The sequence below is a fragment of the Glycine max genome, chromosome 16, assembly GCF_000004515.6.
Source record: "Glycine max cultivar Williams 82 chromosome 16, Glycine_max_v4.0, whole genome shotgun sequence".
NCBI classification, from domain to species: domain Eukaryota; kingdom Viridiplantae; phylum Streptophyta; class Magnoliopsida; order Fabales; family Fabaceae; genus Glycine; species Glycine max.
Genome location: NC_038252.2, coordinates 35,596,149 through 35,614,528, shown reverse-complemented (window position 1 = coordinate 35,614,528; position 18,380 = coordinate 35,596,149). Strand labels below are relative to the sequence as shown.

The 18,380-nt window shown below is 30.7% G+C and overlaps 1 pseudogene; it reads right to left on the bottom strand.

Moving 5' to 3' along the window:
- Positions 1-207: 207 nt before the first annotated feature.
- LOC100796119 (receptor-like protein EIX1) lies at positions 208-7,410 on the bottom strand (annotated as a pseudogene).
- Between the last annotated feature and the right edge of the window lie 10,970 nt (positions 7,411-18,380).

The following is an 18,380-nucleotide window of genomic DNA, read 5'->3' as shown; positions in this document are numbered from 1 at the left end:
ATTGATATCAAATTTTACATTTTGGTATCCATATTTACAAAATTAACAAACTAATTTTTTTTTCCTCGTAAAGTCTAAAACTGATAATTCGTCAAGCATGATATGGTTTCTTTAGCCAAGTACAAGATAATCTAGATTCTACTTGTATCCTCCCAAGATAGTCTAAGAATGAATGAGTTAAGTTGAATATGGAAAAACAAATATTCATTAAGATGTTATGGTTTGATTATCCCAACAACTTTTCTCAAATGATTCAACTTGTTGAATTGAGCTTTCCTTTCTCTGTAATGTTGCATACAAAGTTGGAGGATCAAAAGGGGCAGGCATGGTGCAAGGGTCGGTATTTGCAGGAACCTTGACCAATGATTCCATCATAAATTTCTTTACTGATCCTTCTGCTCCACAAACCATTGACTCCACACATAGTTCTGTAGCATTAGCACTTATGGAGGGTTTGTATCTGAAGAGTTTAGCATATGAATTCAGGAGATGAAACATGTAGTCGTACACGTAGAGTGGTAGAGTCACATGACAGAATGTATTTTTGACTGACTGACCAAACAGAACCTTCAATGTACACCTTATATCTGCACGATCATGATTGAATTGAAACATTTATTTATTGATAAACTGAACTTATATATCCAATAACAAAAATATATTATTACATATAATTACAACTGAAGCATGAATGGACAGTTTTAATGTTATACCTATAAGTGCATTGACTTGGCAAGTCTGATTTGTTGAACCCCTCTTGTGATTCTCGAAACCAATCCTGAAGCAAAATTTTCATTTGTCAAGAAGGAAGCTATATATGTGGCTTTATTGTGAGTCAATTAACAGACAAAATATATTGTTCGGAAGGAAAAAATCAGTAATGTTCAATAACAGGTTATTTCCTTTGATTTTGAATGTACTTTTAAGTTGTGTATTAATAAAAGATTAAAAGTTAAAAAAGTGTATAATGTTATATACAATATTGCTGCTGGCCATTGTGTTCGTTGAATTTGCCTGTTATTTCTTGTTTCTGCACACCATGTGCTTAAGCCAATTTTATATAATGAAACTTTTGCTTATAAGAAATATTACATACAAAATTAATTTTTTCATATCCAAATAATAAAACTACTTTCAATAAGTGTAATCAAACAAAGCTAATAAGAAGTGTGGTACCTGGGCAAATAAACGAGCATTCCAATCTTGATTTTCATAAACATTGCATTTCTTGAGATCTTGTCTGGTTTGAGCAACAGCTGGATTACCTTTCCAGTAAGCATAAGGCTCTCTGTTCAGCCATGGTATCCCCGTAGTGCCTTCTTTCAACCCTCCCAACAAAATATGCCATGGCTTTATATTAATCTCTGCCCTGTGCACCACACATACAATACTTTTTACTTATTTAAAAATTAAGGTCGCCTTAGGGGTGATTGTCAATTTTCAATTTTCCGTTTTAAAATATAATTTCGAAATACAAACATGTTCAAAAAAAATTGCACTAAGTTGATTTTTTACTTCTTTCTGAAATGGTTTTTATCACATTTAACAAACAATTTATTGATTATTGTGTATGTTTTAACCTTTACTGTCTATTACAATTTTACTTTTTGGGGTTACTCGGTAAATGAATTCCTTTTCTTTTTTTTTATTTTAAAAAAGACAATCGTGTTTTTGTTTGTTCTATTGGAATTATTGGACCCCGACATTCGATTTCTAGAAAAATAGTTTCTCCTTTGTATTTTTTGTTCACATTAATTAATTCGTGTGGGAAGTAACCAAAACCAAAAAAAAAAACAAGTCAACAACAACAACCACCCAATTATGAAGCAAGTGTAGAGTCTAAATCCATGGGCATTATAAGAATGATCAGGGACTTGTGTTAACTACCCCAATTAGGACAATATTCTAACTATGGTGGTTGTGAATTTTTTTTATAGGACAAAGAAATTAATGGTGCTGATGGCGTCAACAAATTCCAATCAGGGGAAGAAGAGGAAGATAAGGAACAGTGCAGTCCAGTATCTGTTTTAGACCCACCCTTCGATGACGATGATGATGACCATGAAGGGGATGGTTTTGATTGGGACTGTAGCTATGCCAATGTACAAAGTATGTCATAGTTTAAAAATATTTTATTTTATTTTGTAGCATTTTATGTTGCTGAGATGTTTTGTGCTAATGCCACCTATCTTTGGTGGGTTCCATTGGAAGATTGCAATAGCTCATCATCCAACATGCATTTCGCATTCAATGTGAAATTGGACTACTCTTTGTTCAGAGCTATAAATTTCAACATGACCCACAAATTATGTTCATTCTCATTCTTGGCGCTGTTTGTCTAGTGTGAAAACCGACAAATTCAGTTTCCTGTTATATATGGCACTCTATATAAAAAGGAAATAAAAAAAGTAGAATTTGATTATGGCTAATTTCACCCGGCCATTATATTTATTACAAGAAAACCTTTAGATAAAAATTATTTTTGTTGTACTTTTAGCTTGGTCGTAAACATTAACATTACATCACGCACACACACATAAAAGGCAAATCAAATTATTTTATATCCCTAAATTTTATGAGGAAGGATGCTATAAATTTAACAATACATCTCACACACACAAAGACATCTAAAATTATATCACTAAGTTTTATGATGTGTTACGGTTTGCTTTAAAATATGGTACAAGGTTTATCAGAGACCGGCTTATAAGTAAAAATTAAATTTGTCATAAAGGGAGTAAAATGGAAAATAATTAATTTCTTGATTAGAATTAAATTAGAATAACCTGTGCAGATCTTATAATTTTTGTTCACTAATTCGCCCACCACATAATGTTTTAATATTTCCAACTTTGTATAATCTAAAAAGTATAAAAATGAAGATTACGACTTTCAGCCTCCAGTTCCTTTTAATGGAAGAAGTGAGTAAATGTTGATGCGATATCGGTAGCTGACCTTGTCAAAGAATGCTTGGGCCATGATCATTCAAAAATACCCTTAATTGATCGTTAGCTCAACATTTTGTATAATACGTTAATTAATTTTTAAAAATTATGATTACTATCAATTATTTAATTCTTAAAACTGTTAAACAAAAGACATTTTGTTTATTTGTTGATATTTTTATAAGGTTAAAATATATTTTTAATCTTATAAATATTAAAATATTGAAAAGTTATCTGGATAAAATTTCAATATATTTTTCGTTCTCAAAAAAATAAAATATTTTATTTTTTTCTTGAAGTAACATTTAAACATTCCAAATTATTTATTACATTTTTTATTATATGTATAATTAATATAAAAATAATATATTTACATCGATTATATATATGTATAATTGAGGGCGAGCCCTGGTGCAGTGATAAAAGTTGTGCCTTAGTGACTTGTTGGTTATGGGTTTGAATCCGGAAACAGCCTCTTTGCATATGCAATGGTAAGGCTGCGTACAATCAATATAAAAACTCATAATTTAAATTTACCTGAATCTACATTCAGACCAAATAATAATAATGTATTTTAATTTTGTAAAGATAAAAAATTTATTAAATTTTTACAAAAATGAATTCCAAAAATTTATATATTTATCAAATAAAAAATTAGCCAAGATACTTCCTGCGATTTTGTTATCACTTTTCTGTTTCAGGCTTCATATTCCGTTAGTTTTGGTTGTAATTAATACTGATCCTGGAACACTTGAATATTAATTCATTTTGACTCTTCAAAAAAATTGTTTTATAAAGATAAATTCTTTAGTATTTTTTGTGTTAATTTTTAAGTAAAGTTAACATTTCAATTTGATAATTAATTTTAAAAGCTGACATTTATTATTATATAAAGTAAAACTTGAAAAAGCAAAACGAATAATACTTAAAAAGTTACACCTATTATTTGCCCTTTTTATAGTTAGGGTAATTTAGAATATTACTCCAACAATTTTGTTTGTTCTCAAGCATCATTGGTTATCTATGGATATCTCATCAAAGTTCTTGGCCTTGCCGGCTTGGAGAGTCAAGTCTTGTATGCAGCCACGAGTCACGACTTTAATTAACACGAAAGAACTAATTATTCACTTCAATGGTTAGTGACTAAAATTAAATATAAGTCTTTTTCCTATTAAACCACGTTTTCTTGAACCACTAGTCCCCCATTTTTGGAAACAAGAATGTGATACACAGAATTGAACAACTAGTTGATCTTAACTACAAATATGCTCAATATGCAAATATGTACATCCCAAAACAGAATTTAAATAAGACTCTCAAATTTAAAAAAAAAAAAAAAAAAAAAAAGAAGATAGCAATAACTACAATGCAAATTGAACAACCTGGCAATACAATGATACAACATCGGTTGTAAGCAAAACTAAACAGTGATACTATATGAGGAAAAAGATTGAAGTTTGAACCACACATGATCAAGGAAATGAAAATAGACATGCCGCCATGATCTACAAATAAGCAAAGGAGCAATCACTATCCAAAGTCCCACAACAAATCCAATTGTCGCACTAACAAAAAACCAATTCACTCCATGCCCATGACTTCCTTCATAACTATGAGTTTTCCCATTGGAGCTGCAGTTTATGGGCAGTGGTGGACCACATAGATTGTTGCCAATAAAGCTGGAGGCATCAAAGGTTTGCAATTGAGTTCCTGTTGGAATTTTTCCCTTCAAATGATTATAAGACACGTCTAGCATGCTCAAAAAGCTCAATTTTGAAATGGTTGGAGGGATTTCACCAGAAATTTGATTCCTCGAAAAATCAATGGTTTGTAACGATCCCATATTACCAATACCTTCTGGAATAGGACCAATCAATTGGTTGTGGGACAAGTTCAAAAAGTTCAATCCATTTAGATCTGTGATTTCTCTAGGAATTTCTCCTAATAATTTGTTACTTGACAGATCAATACTTGTTACCAAACCCAGAATGTTTCCATACTCATCTCCTCTTCCTTTTAGCCAAAGTAGCACACTAACTATACCTGATACCGAAGAGTGTTCTGTATTATTTGGTGCATAAGAATAGATTTGGGGATATGTACTCCGGTTCACTAGTGTCATGGCACTCAAGTTACGGAAACAGCTGGGTATATTGCCAGACAAATTATTTTTTGCAAGGTCTAAAACCTGAAGACGACTCATCTGACATATTTCATTTGGAATGTGACCGGAAAAACTGTTTGATCGAAGGCGGAGGATTTTCATATTTGAGAGCTTTTCTCCAACCCATGTTGGAATACATCCTGAAAGATTATTTTCTCCAAGATCCAAGGATATCAATTGGCCAGTCTTCTTCAAACTGGTAGGAAATATTCCCGAGAGCCAGTTGTTACGAATTTCTAATGACTGCAGCTCAGCCAAGGAACCCATGGATGGGGGGAAGTTCCCAACAAAATGGTTGCTTTGTAAATTCACTTCCACTAGAAATGGCCAATTAATCCAACAATCAGGTATTTCTCCTGACAGATTATTTGATGCAAGATTGAGAAATTCTAATTGCATTGGCTTGTCCTGATTGTTACATAAAAAATCTTGCATGGATTCAGAGAATGAATTGGTTGAAAGGTCTAACCCATACACATCACTTGAAAGATAGGGTAATTTACCACATAAGTGATTTGTGCTTAGATCAACAGTTTGGATAGATATTGGATTTTTTATTGTAGTCACAAGCTCACCATGGATATGATTATGAGAGAGGTTTAAATACGAAACCTGAGAATGTGCTTCCCAGAACCAAGTGGGAATAGAATCTAAAATCCCTGTGTTAGACAGTCCAACATATTGAAGTTTGTTTTGTGACTGAATCCACGATGGAAAGTTGGGACCTATATGCCATGATGTCACATCCAAAAAGAAAAGCTGGAAATTAGGAAGCCAATTGGGACCCACTTTTAAAGTGAAATTGTTCCCTGATGCATCAAACGCCTTCAAACTTGTAAGATTTGCAAGATCATCTTCGTTGACAACTCCTTGAAAATTATTGTAATTAATATGAAGAACTGACAATTTAGAGAGTGATCCAAGACTTTCAAATGGATTTCCACTGAATTTATTAATAGAGAGATCGAGAAATGTTAAATCTATCTCCCTTGAGTTGCGGAGATTTCCCAAAAAAGTCGGAATTGTTCCTTCAAGTTGATTATATGACAAATCAAGTTCAACAAGAGAAGTCAAATTTCCCAGGGCATCAGAAATAGTCCCATGTAAGTTGTTGTCCATTAGGTTCAGGAACTTGAGACGATGAAGACCGTATAAGCAATCAGGTATAGAAGATGAGAATGAATTTTCAGACAAGTCAAGATTTTGAAGAAGTGTGAGGTTTCGAATACCACCAGGAATCGGACCTTGGATGCCATTACGCACTAATTGAAGAGAAACAAGTTTCTTCAATTTGAATATCCACTTGGGGACAAAAGAAATGGCAGGGGAATAACTAGTATTGTAAAGAATGAGAGATTGCAGAGATGAGAAGTTGAGCAAGGATGGTTCATTATAGTGAGGGAGTGTGCATTCAGAAAAATATAGGTGGGTCAAAGAAGGAAGAGATTGGAGAGTGTGTAGCCAATGAAATGCTTTGGATAGGTTTGCATAACTCAAATCAAGATATTCAAGCTTCCACATACTTGATACCCATTCTACATTTTCAACAAACAGAGGTTCAAGACTAGAATGACCTCCAAGGCCGAGATAGAGCAAATTGGAGAGATTCCCAATCTGAGGAGGAATCTTCCCATAGAATCCAGTATAAGAGAGGTCGAGGTGAGTCAAGGAAGTCATTGTCCCAAGGAAAGAAGGAATTGCCATACCTTCTCCAAGGAAATAATTGCCGCTCAAGTCAAGATATTGAAGCTTAGAGAGATTCCCGATCTGAGAGGGTACTGCTCCGTCGGCAACAGCTCTCAGGTCAAGATACACCAAATTTGAGAGATTCCCAATCTGAGGAGGAATCTTCCCCATGAATCCAGTATGAGAGAGGTTGAGGTGAGTCAAGGAAGTCATTGTCCCAAGGAAAGAAGGAATTGACATACCTTCTCCAAGGTATTCATTGGCGCTCAAGTCCAAGTAATTCAAATGCTTTAAATCAGCCAAACAAGGACTTATCTCTCCACCAAAGCTCCATCTCCTATAAGCTTCCCAATCATCATTGAAAATAGAATCTGAAGAGTTGAGGTGAAGCTGAAGAAGATGGGAAGTAAGGTTGTGGCAGAGGACTCCATACCAGTGGCAACAGTTGGTATTATTATGATTCCAAGACCAAAGCCTATTGGAAGGATCTATGAGATTATTCTTAAACTTCAAAAGTGTCTCACGCTCACTTGGGATGCACACACTCTCTCTGCATGGTAAGCTCAACAACCAAAGCTGGACAAAGACAAGAATATAAATGGAGGAGGAATTCATGATCATGCAACGCAAATATAGAAAACGAGTGTTTTTTTTTTAGAGCTGAAACAAGTGTAGTTGTTGGTTCTGCATATAAATCATCAAACTTCTATTATTTATACTGCTGCCCTGCCTGTTTTTTTCTCCACTTTCATTATTTTTTACCTTTTTTATTATTGTGCCAAATACTAAAATATTCTTCCATTCTTTTTTTACGCTGGCCTCTTTAAATTATCGATTTAATTATCCAATTCTCCCGAATTAATTCTTAGAATACGATTTTTTTTGTATTTACTGTATCTATCTCCCTTTTTAAAATTCCTATATACACTAAATTCTTTTAGGTACAGTTTTTTTTTACAAAAATAAATAAGAATTATTTTATTTTAATTTACTCTATAATACTGCTTAAATGAAAATTTGGTGTCATTAAACTTCAAATTTTAACTATTATTTAATCAATCCTTCGGTTAAACTTTTGTTACGTACAAAAGTCCAACATTTTTTTAAGAAAAAAATCAAGTCTTTTATTTCATCAAATTTAATATTAAATTATCAAATTTTCAATATTCAAACTAAAAATAATGTAAAAGAAAATTGTCTTCTAAATCATAGCTTACACCATCAAGTCAATCTCAAGGTTTTCCATTTTTTCATCTTGAACCTTTGGAAACTCCACAAAGTCCAGCCATGATGTTAAGGTCTGACTTCTTCAACTTGAACCATAGGTCACTGCATTACCTTCATATCAAGTTCCCTGTCATTGACAACAAATGTTGCGAGTTAAGTCAAGCAAGGAAAAAAAAATATTATTGATGAATAAATCAATTATAGGAAAAGAGTTTACTTTAAAGACTATTTTGGTTAAAAAAATCTATAAAAAAAATTATTTCATTCCAAGCTAGCTATTTAATTTTGATCAATTTTTCAATTCACAAAATAATATTCTTCTTATATGTGAAAAAGACTAATTAATCTTCATTGTCATTAATGATTGTTGTGTTGTCTATTTCTAATTGTTTTTTTAATCATATATTATTTTCTTTTTATTAAAAATTAATTAGTGAGATACAAAGAAGTTTAACTTGATCTATCATAATTATTGAGATCATAGTTTTTTCTTTTATAAGTCTTGGTCCAAATTTCTCCATGTATTGTAAATCATATTTAACTTAAAAAGTAAATTAGAAGATCTACAAAGAAGTGTGACATGTTTTTTAAATTATAAAATTATGGTCCTAGCTATTTATTGTTAGACCACAAGTTTTCATATATTAAAGTTTTTGTCTAAATTTTATTTATGGTGATAGTTTAAGAATAGTGATAGAAGACAAAAATAAATATTCAATTTATTGAAATATCTAACTCAATTAATTGATGAATACATCAATTATAGAAAAAGGGTGTACTTTAAAGACTATTTCTATTAAAAAATTATTTCCTTCCAATCTAATTATTTAATTTTAATCAATTTTTCAGTTCACAAAATAATATTCTCTTATATAGGAAAAAAAGACTAGATTTAATTATCATCAATTGGAAAAGTTATTGTGTCATGTATTTATAATTGTATTCTAACTTGAATATTATTTTATTTATCATATAAAAATTAATTAGTTATATAAAAGAAGTAAAAAGAATATTAACTTTTTTTCTCAAAAAAAAAAATCAGTATCATATTTTATATTTTTTACAAGTTATCAACTTAAATAAGAGGAGAAACATAATTTTAATTTCCATTTTACTTTTTAAATAATTGCAAGTGCCAAATTTAAATAATCATGAGAATACTCACGTTCAATATAATATTCTAAAAAAAATCCATACGATAACTTAAACCATCTATAAAGAAATATAATTTATTCTTGTGCCAAATACTAAAACAAGAAACATTTTTTTATTTTAGTTTACCGTATAGAATTGCTTAAATCAATGAAATTTTTATTTTAAGAAAATATTAATGATTTTTTTAAAACTTTAAGTAATTTACATCAAAGATAATTAAATTTGGCTTAATTAGTCTTCAAATTTTAACTATTATTCAAATCAATCCTTTCGTTAAACCTGTACGTGTTAAGTAAACAACAAAAAGTCTTGTCTTATAAAATTCAAACATTCTATTACATGCGGTTTGAACCCATAATTAATTTTAAACTATCAAATTTTAATTATTCAAAATAAAAGAAATGAAAACAAAATTCTCTCCTAGAGAAACCACCTGCCACTCCACCAAATCCATATCAAGGTCCCCACTTTTCCAACTTGAACCATAGACTACTCCATCAAGTCTATGTCAAGGTCCTCCACATGCAATGTTATATTATGTGATTTTTTTCCCATTCAATGTTATATTTAGCTACACATCAAAATTAATTTTATACAAAAAAATTTACATATAGGTTGTTTTTAGTGAATCAAATTCTTTTTTAATTCAAATAGGGACATTAGTTTTCGTATCCGTTAAGAATAATTGATGCCTAATTTAAATAATTGTATTAAATTCTAATTATCAAAAAAAATCCGTATTCATTATCATAAAAATATTTAACAATTTAATCATTAATTTCGTATTATAATTGATACTTGACAACTAATATTTATTGCACTTAATTTCATTTGATAATAACTGATATTTCTTCAATCGCGTATCATTTGTGGCAAAACGAACATCCAATATCATTGGAGAACAATGTTGATGTAACGATTAATTCATTGAGAATCACATGAATGCATTAAATTCAGGATATTAAATTTACAAATAATTTTATGTTTTTCAATTATATTTTAACAATAATTAAGAAATAAATCTAAATCGTTCTACATTTACATTTGTTTATAGGTATTTGGGATATTGGAGATGCTATATGCGAATCTAAATTTTGCTTAACACAAAAAAGTGGTATGCAAGGAAAAATCACATTGAAATATTTTTATCTGCCACTTCAAATTTTAAAAGATTTGTTTCAAAATAAGGATATGAAGAACAAATTATTGATTTTAGAGAACATTTCCTCCATGATGTTTTCCTTTCCTTTAGGTGAAAAACAAATAGACATTTCCAAAAATAATGAAAGTGCATCTTATATAATGTTGTTTATATAGAGAAGTCTTTGAAAATATAAGTCAAGTACTATTACTACAAACTATTATGTATCATATATCTCTTATATATTTACATATAAAATATTTATTAATTTTTTATTTATTTCTTAGTAACATGTACATGAAAGTCAAACCAAATCGAATCAAGGATTTATGTGGCATTTAACTTTTATCACTTTTATCACTTTTTGCCCTAAAAGATCACACTCTAATCATGTACCAAAATTTTGTGGCGTACAAGAAAACTCTTCTATTTGGGAACAGTCGATCTTTAATTGAACCTCTTTTGGCAAATGGAACTAGCTTTGGATTACCATGTGACAAAAAATTACTTTGCTAACCATTATTTTATTTTAATTTACCCTTTAGAACTGATTAAATGAAAATTTGGTGTCATTAAACTTCAAATTTTAACCATTATTTAATCAATCTTTCGTTAAACTTTTGTTATGTACAAAAGTCCAACATTTAAAAAAAAATCAAGTCTTCTACTTCATCATATCCCAACCCATAATAAATATTAAATTATCAATTTTTCAATATTCCAATTAAAAATAATGCAAAAGAAAATTGTCTTCTAAACCATAGCTCACACCATCAAGTCCATCTCAAGGTTTTCCATTTGTTCATCTTGAACCTTTGGACACTCCACAAAGTCCAGCCATGTCATGGTCTGACTTCTTCAACTTGAACCATAGGTACCATAGGTCACTACATTACCTTCATATCAAGTTCCCTGTCATTGACAACAAATGTTGTGAGTTAAGTCAAGCAAGGAAAAAAAATATAGCTGATGAATATGTAAGATAATTTAGGCCGTGCCTTTTCCATTGATCTGATAGTCTTTTATATGCACAATACAATTATGTGGTTATGATTCTAATAATCATTGGTTATGATTCTAATAATCATTGTAGTTAATACTAATAATAATGTTTCTATATTTACATATCTAATAAATCATTGGTTATGATTCTAATAATCATTGTAGTTAATACTAATAATAATGTTTCTATATTTACATATCTAATACACCCCCGTAGTCGAAACTGGAGGTGAACGAATGTTGAGACTATCACGAAAGTCATCAAAGAGTTGCAACGGAAGTCCCTTTGTGAAGATGTCAGCAATCTGAAAACGCGAGGGAATGTGAAGAACGCGTACTTGACCGCAAGCAACCTTCTCACGCACGAAATGTATATCCATTTCAATATGTTTGGTGCGTTGATGTTGAACAGGATTGTCGGAAAGATAAACTGCGCTGATGTTGTCACAATATACTAGAGTAGCTTTTGTGACAGGACAACATAGTTCCAAGAGTAAGTTGCGTAACCAACATGATTCAGACACAACATTAGCGACACCTCTGTATTCGGCTTCAGCACTTGAACGAGACAAGGTATGTTGGCGTTTTGCGGACCATGAGATCAAGTTGTCACCGAGATAAACGCAGTAGCCGGAGGTAGATCTTCTTGTGTCTGGACAACCGGCCCAATCTGCGTCTGTGTAAGAAATGAGCTTGTCGATGGATGAAGGGTACAGATGGAGGCCGAAATCTATGGTACCATTAATGTATCGAATAATGCGTTTCAAGGCAGACATGTGTTGAGTTTTTGGATCATGCATAAATAAACACACCTGCTGGACTGCATATGAGATGTCCGGTCGAGTGAACGTCAAGTATTGCAATGCTCCGGCAAGGCTACGATATTCGGTTGGATCATGGTAAGGGTTACCGGATGAACCACTAAGTTTCGCCTTTGTGTCTACTGGTGTGGAGGATGGTTTGCAGGAAGACATACCTGCTCGTTCGATAATTTCTTCTGCATATTTCTTTTGAGAAAGAAAAAGGCCTTCGGGATGTCTGGTGACAGAAATACCCAGAAAATAACTTAGAGGCCCCAGATCCTTCATGGAGAATTCAGAACTCAGTTGTGCCATAATAGATTCTCTAAGAGTGTCAGATGATGCAGCAAGAATAATGTCATCCACATACAGAAGAATATAAGCTATGTTATTGCCATGATGATATATAAAAAGAGAGTGGTCTGAAATACTGTGAGAGAAACCTATTGTAGCTACATAATCAGTAAAGCGCTGGTACCAGGCGCGAGGTGCTTGTTTGAGACCATATAGTGATTTCTTCAATAAACAGACATGATCAGGAAATTGAGAATTACGAAATCCAGGAGGTTGATGCATGTATACTGTTTCATGAAGGTTCCCATGCAAGAAAGCATTTTTAACATCTAATTGATGAAGACACCATGATTTTGATAAGGCAACACTTAGAACCGTTCGAATGGTAGCCGGTTTGACCACCGGGCTGAATGTGTCACCACAATCAACACCCGTTTGTTGATTTGCACCATTACCTACAAGGCGAGCTTTGTATCTTTCAAAGGATCCGTCAGATTTCTTTTTATGCCTGAAAATCCACAAACTCCGAATAACATTAGCATTAGACGGACGAGGAACTAAGTCCCACGTCTTATTTTCAATAAGAGCATCATATTCGTCTTTCATGGCCATTTTCCAATTTTGATCATTTAATGCATCAATGGGATTTGTAGGTAGAGGGGATATGGAGGTTGAGGTTGATGTATGGAGATTGAAGAGTTTGCGAGGTTTGACAATACCGTGTTGGGCTCTGGTTGTCATTTGAGGGGAGAGGGGCGGTTTTTGTTGTGAAGGTGGAGGAGTCGGAAGTGATGTGGGGGATGGGGATGATATGATAGTTGGTAATGATGGGTTTGGAGGTGATGTTATGGGTGGGGCTGATGCTGTGGTTGGTGAGGTGTGATTGTGGGAGGGTGACAGAGGCGAATTAAAAGAAGATGGTGATGGTTGATAAATGTTTGTTTGAACTGGTGTAGTTAGGGGTGGAGTACGATTTTGATGGTTAGAGGGTGGAGCACTATAGGAATAGGATGGAAGGAAGGGTGTGTCGTCATCCAGAAAATTATAGCCAACCGTTGTAGGGACATTTAGATTAGAAAATGGAAACTTAGTTTCATCAAAAATGACATGCCGGGAAATAAATATTTTACGGCTAGATAAATCATAGCATTTGTATCCTCTATGATTTGAGGGATATCCTAAGAAGACACAAGGTGTGGACCGAGCTTGTAACTTATTCCTAGATGATGAAGGGATGAGAGGATAGCAAAGACATCCAAAGACACGAAGGTGAGTATAGGCCGGATGTTTTTGGTAGAGTATTTTAGTGGGTGATTGGAGGGAAAGCTTTTTATTTGGAAGGATATTATGTAAGATAATTTACATCAATAATTATAGGAAAAGGGTGTACTTTAAAGACTATCTCGGTTAAAAAAATCTATATAAAAGAAAGAGTATTTAATTCCAATCCAACTATTTAATTTTGATCAATTTTTTAATTCACAAAATAATATTCTCTTATATATGAAAAAAAAGACTAAATTTAATTGTCATCAATTGAAAAGGTTGTTTGTGTCATCTATTTCTAATTGTATTCAAATCTAAATATGATTTTCTTTATCATATAAAAATTAATTATTGATATAAAAAGAAGTGGTGAAAAAGAATTTAACTTTTTTCTATAAAAAATAGTATCATATTTTGTATTTTTTTATAAGTTATCAACTTAAATAATAGTAGAAACATAATTTTTATTTTCATTGTACTTTTTAAATAGGAGAAACATAATTTTTATTTTCATTTTACTTCTTAAATAATTGTAAGTGCCAAATTTAAACAATCATAAAAATACTCACGTTCAATATAATATTCTAAAAAATATATTTATACGATAACTTAAACAATCTTCTACAAAGAAATATATTTTATTCTTGTCTCAAATACTAAAATAAGAAACATTTTATTTTAATTTACAGTATAGGATTTCTTAAATCAATGAAATTTTTATTTTAAGAAAATATTAATAATTTTTTTAAAACTTTGAGTAGTTTATAGCAAAGGTAATTAAATTCGGCTTAATTATTCTTAAAATTTTAACTATTATTTAAATTAATTAATCCTTTCATTAAACCTGTACGTGTTAAGTAAATAACAAAATGTCTTGCCTTATAAAATTCAAATATTCTATTACTTGCAGTTTGAACCCATAATTAATTTTAAAATATCAATTTTTTATTATTCCAAATAAAGGAAATGAAAACAAAATTGTCTAGTCTCCTAGACAAACCACTTCCCACTCCACCAAATTCATATCAAGGACCCCACTTTTCCAACTTGAACCATAGACTACTCCATCAAGTCCAAGTCAATGTCCTTCATTTTTTCATCTTGAACCTTAGGACACTCCACAAAGTCCAGCCAACCATATTTAGGTCTCTATCTTCTTCAACATGAACCATAGGTCACTATATTACCTTCATATCAAGTTCCTTATCATTGACAACAAATGTTTAGAATTAAGTAAGCAAGGAAAAAAATTATAAATAATGAATACATCAATTATAGGAAAATGATCTAATTTAAAGATTATTTCGGTTAAAAAATCTAGATAAAAAAAGACTCTTTCGTTTCAATCTAACTATTTAATTTTGATCTATTTTTTAATTTACAAAATAATATTCTTCTTATATGTGAAAAAGGCTAATTTTCATTGTCATTAATCGGAAAGATTGTTTGTCGTCTATTTCTAATTGTATTTTAGCCTGAATATTATATTCTTTTTCATTAAAAATTAATTAGTAAGATACAAAGAAGTGTAAAATGCTTGTTTAACTTGGTCTATCATAATTATTGAGATCATTACTTTTTCCTTTTATAAGTCTTGGTTCAAATTTTTCCATATATTGTAGATAATATTTAGCTTAAAAAGTAAATTAGAGGATATGATATACCAAGAAGTGTGGCATGTTTTTTTAAATTATTTATCTATGGCCTTAGCTATTTTATTGTTAGACCACAAGTCTTCATATATTAAAGTCTTTGTCTGAATTTCATTTACTTGTGTGGTGATATTTTAAGAATAGTGATAGAAGAGAAAAATAAATATATAATTTATTGAAATATCTAACTTATGAAGATTTGCATTCTTAATGCTTAAGCTTTTCAGTTTATATATTATCATTATTTGGAAATATTTGTTGTGTTAATTGTCTATTTCTAATTAATTTGAAAATGAATCTTAATTTTTTATCATAAAAATTAGTATCATATTTTTTATTTTCTTTACAAGTTATCAACTTAAATACTAATAGGAGCAACATAATTTTAATTTCCATTTTACTTTTTAAATAATTTTAAGTGCCAAATTTAAGCAATCATAAAAATACTCACGTTCAATATAATATTTTTAAAAAATAATTCATGAGATCACTTAAATAATCTACAAAAAAATATAATTTATTCTTGTGCCAAATAAACAACAAAAAAGTCTTGCATTATTAAATTCAGGTCTTCTATTACATGCAATTTGAACCTATAACTAATTTTAAATGATCAAATTTTTAGTATTCAAAATAAAAGAAAAGAAAAAAAAATTGTCTTCTAGACAAACCACAGACAACTCCACCAAATTCATATCAAGGTCCCCACTTTTTCAACTTGAACCATAGGCCACTCCATCAAATCTATGCCAAAGTTTCTTATCATTGACAACAAATATTGAGAGTTAAGTCAAGCATGAAAAAAAATAGGGTAAAATATATCATTTCTATCCCTATAAAATTTTAATGTGCTACTTTTTTTTTATCCTGAGTTAAGTTTGGATGATAGATAATTATCATGCATTCTTAGATTTTGGTGTCATTTTAGGATATTTATGTGATATATGTCTTTTATGCTTTTTTATTGTCATGAACTAATCTTCTCTTTTGTTGGAGTTGAATATAATTGGTTCATTTTTCATGTAATGATTATTTTTTTTATTGAATAAAGCATTCTAATTGTTTCTCTTCTATGTTTAATATGTGTTTTTGGCTTAATCACCTGTTTGTATGATTTTTTTATTCAATTGTAATTAAAAAATTTCTTTGAACTACGAATTGCAAAAAACACCTAATAATTTTTATGTCTAGGAATAAGATAAAAAGAATTGAGCATCAATAAACACTTTATCTTAATGAAAATCATTTAGTTATATTAATTTAAGGGATTGATAGTGTAATCAAGGAATTTAGGTCTCTTCACTAGGAATTAAAATGAAGATAATATGATGGATTTATGATAATATAACCTTTATTAAATATGAATGTGTAGTTATTAGGTGATAGAAACTTCATTGAAATTAAACCCCAACAATTTTTTCATTGATTTAACCCCAACAATTACATGGGGTGTTTGTTAAGTCATTGTTAGTGCACAGATAGTAGAAGACAATAATGCGTCATAAATACAAAACAGAATTTGAAGCTCGTCTAGACAAGTTCAAAAACCGCAAAGCAGATAGCTTGGAAATTTCAGATGGAATTGCTCCAGACAACATTTGAAGATACAACATTTGATACTATAACTGTTTGGTGTTTTGAAAATCTCACTCACATATTTCCAAATGTTACAAAAGAATTTGATTCAGTGGTTTTTACGAATTCCTTCCTAGCCTTTTTTAGCAAGTCAGGGAATTTGCATTGTTGTGCATGATGGCTGCCACAAGGACCCTTGTACCAACCCATTAGTGCAAGGGGTTTTTTCTTATGAGAATTGAGAAAAAAATTATATATGTGTTTTATTAAGGGAATTCTATTTTTTTTAATTTTGAACTTGTAATGTTTTTTGTTTCCCTCACAGAACAAGTGATGAAACTCTTGATCGACGCCATACGTACGCCTACTTTGATGCTCTTTTTTCACACCACTTTTATCTTAATGGTATCTCAAGTTGACAATCATAAATTAAAATAGCTAACTATAGTTGATTAGTAGAGACAAACAGCTCAAAGATAAAGATCTTTAAGCCATCATTTTTTTTTTCCTTTTCTTTTCTATGAACTGTCATTTCTTATCTCTACATGGAATGTCTAGAAGTTGAAAATTACTTGAGCTTTCTTTACCTATACTGCTTTCCATTTTGGCGAACTGCTTTTCTTTCTCATAATGAACTTTCCACTTCCAATGATGGTTGAACATTAATAATTCTTCATCTATTTTGTCTAAAAATTTCCACTCACTTTTTGTTAGTGGTGTTAATGTCATGCAGACAAATGATGTCCAAGCTCCACTTTTTCCATTCATTGCAAGTTGTAAGCAGAATGTAGAATGTACGTATAATAAAATAATGAGAATGGCAACTGCTAGTACTATTTAATTAGAACAAAAGTATCAAAATTAAAACGAAAATAACTTTGATGCTGTTAATATATGAGTTTAATTTTGATAGATAGTGTAAAAATTTAAATTGTTAATTAATTAGTAATCACCAAATGATTTGTAAAACAATTACTAAAAAAGTTATAGGAAATATATATAATTAATTAATTGCAAATGAAAGTGTATTTAAATTAAATTCTTAATTAACATATCCTTATTGTGATATTTTGTATATTTTTTATTTAATTGAGACAGTGGAATGAGATCGCACTATAATTTTCATCACGGGTGTGGTTGTCTAATATAATAGGGATGGTTGGTGAGGAATTTTGGAATGTTAGTTGGTTTTAGACTATATATCCTCTTGTTCAGTTTTCACATTCTCATTAGAGTTAAGTTGCTTTTGGGGAAGAACTAATGTCTTGAAATTCCCTCTTCACCAGAAGCAGTTTTATTGTGTCTTTATCGAAGTCATCTTCTCCAGAGACTTGCCTTTAACTTTGAAGATAGGAAATAGATCAGTCAAACATTGTTTCAGTTTATTTGGATTTTTTTTAAGGACATGTGATTTTCAAAGACTTCTTATAACTCACAACTTTTGGAATTTCTCTATGCCTGGTTAACCCACAA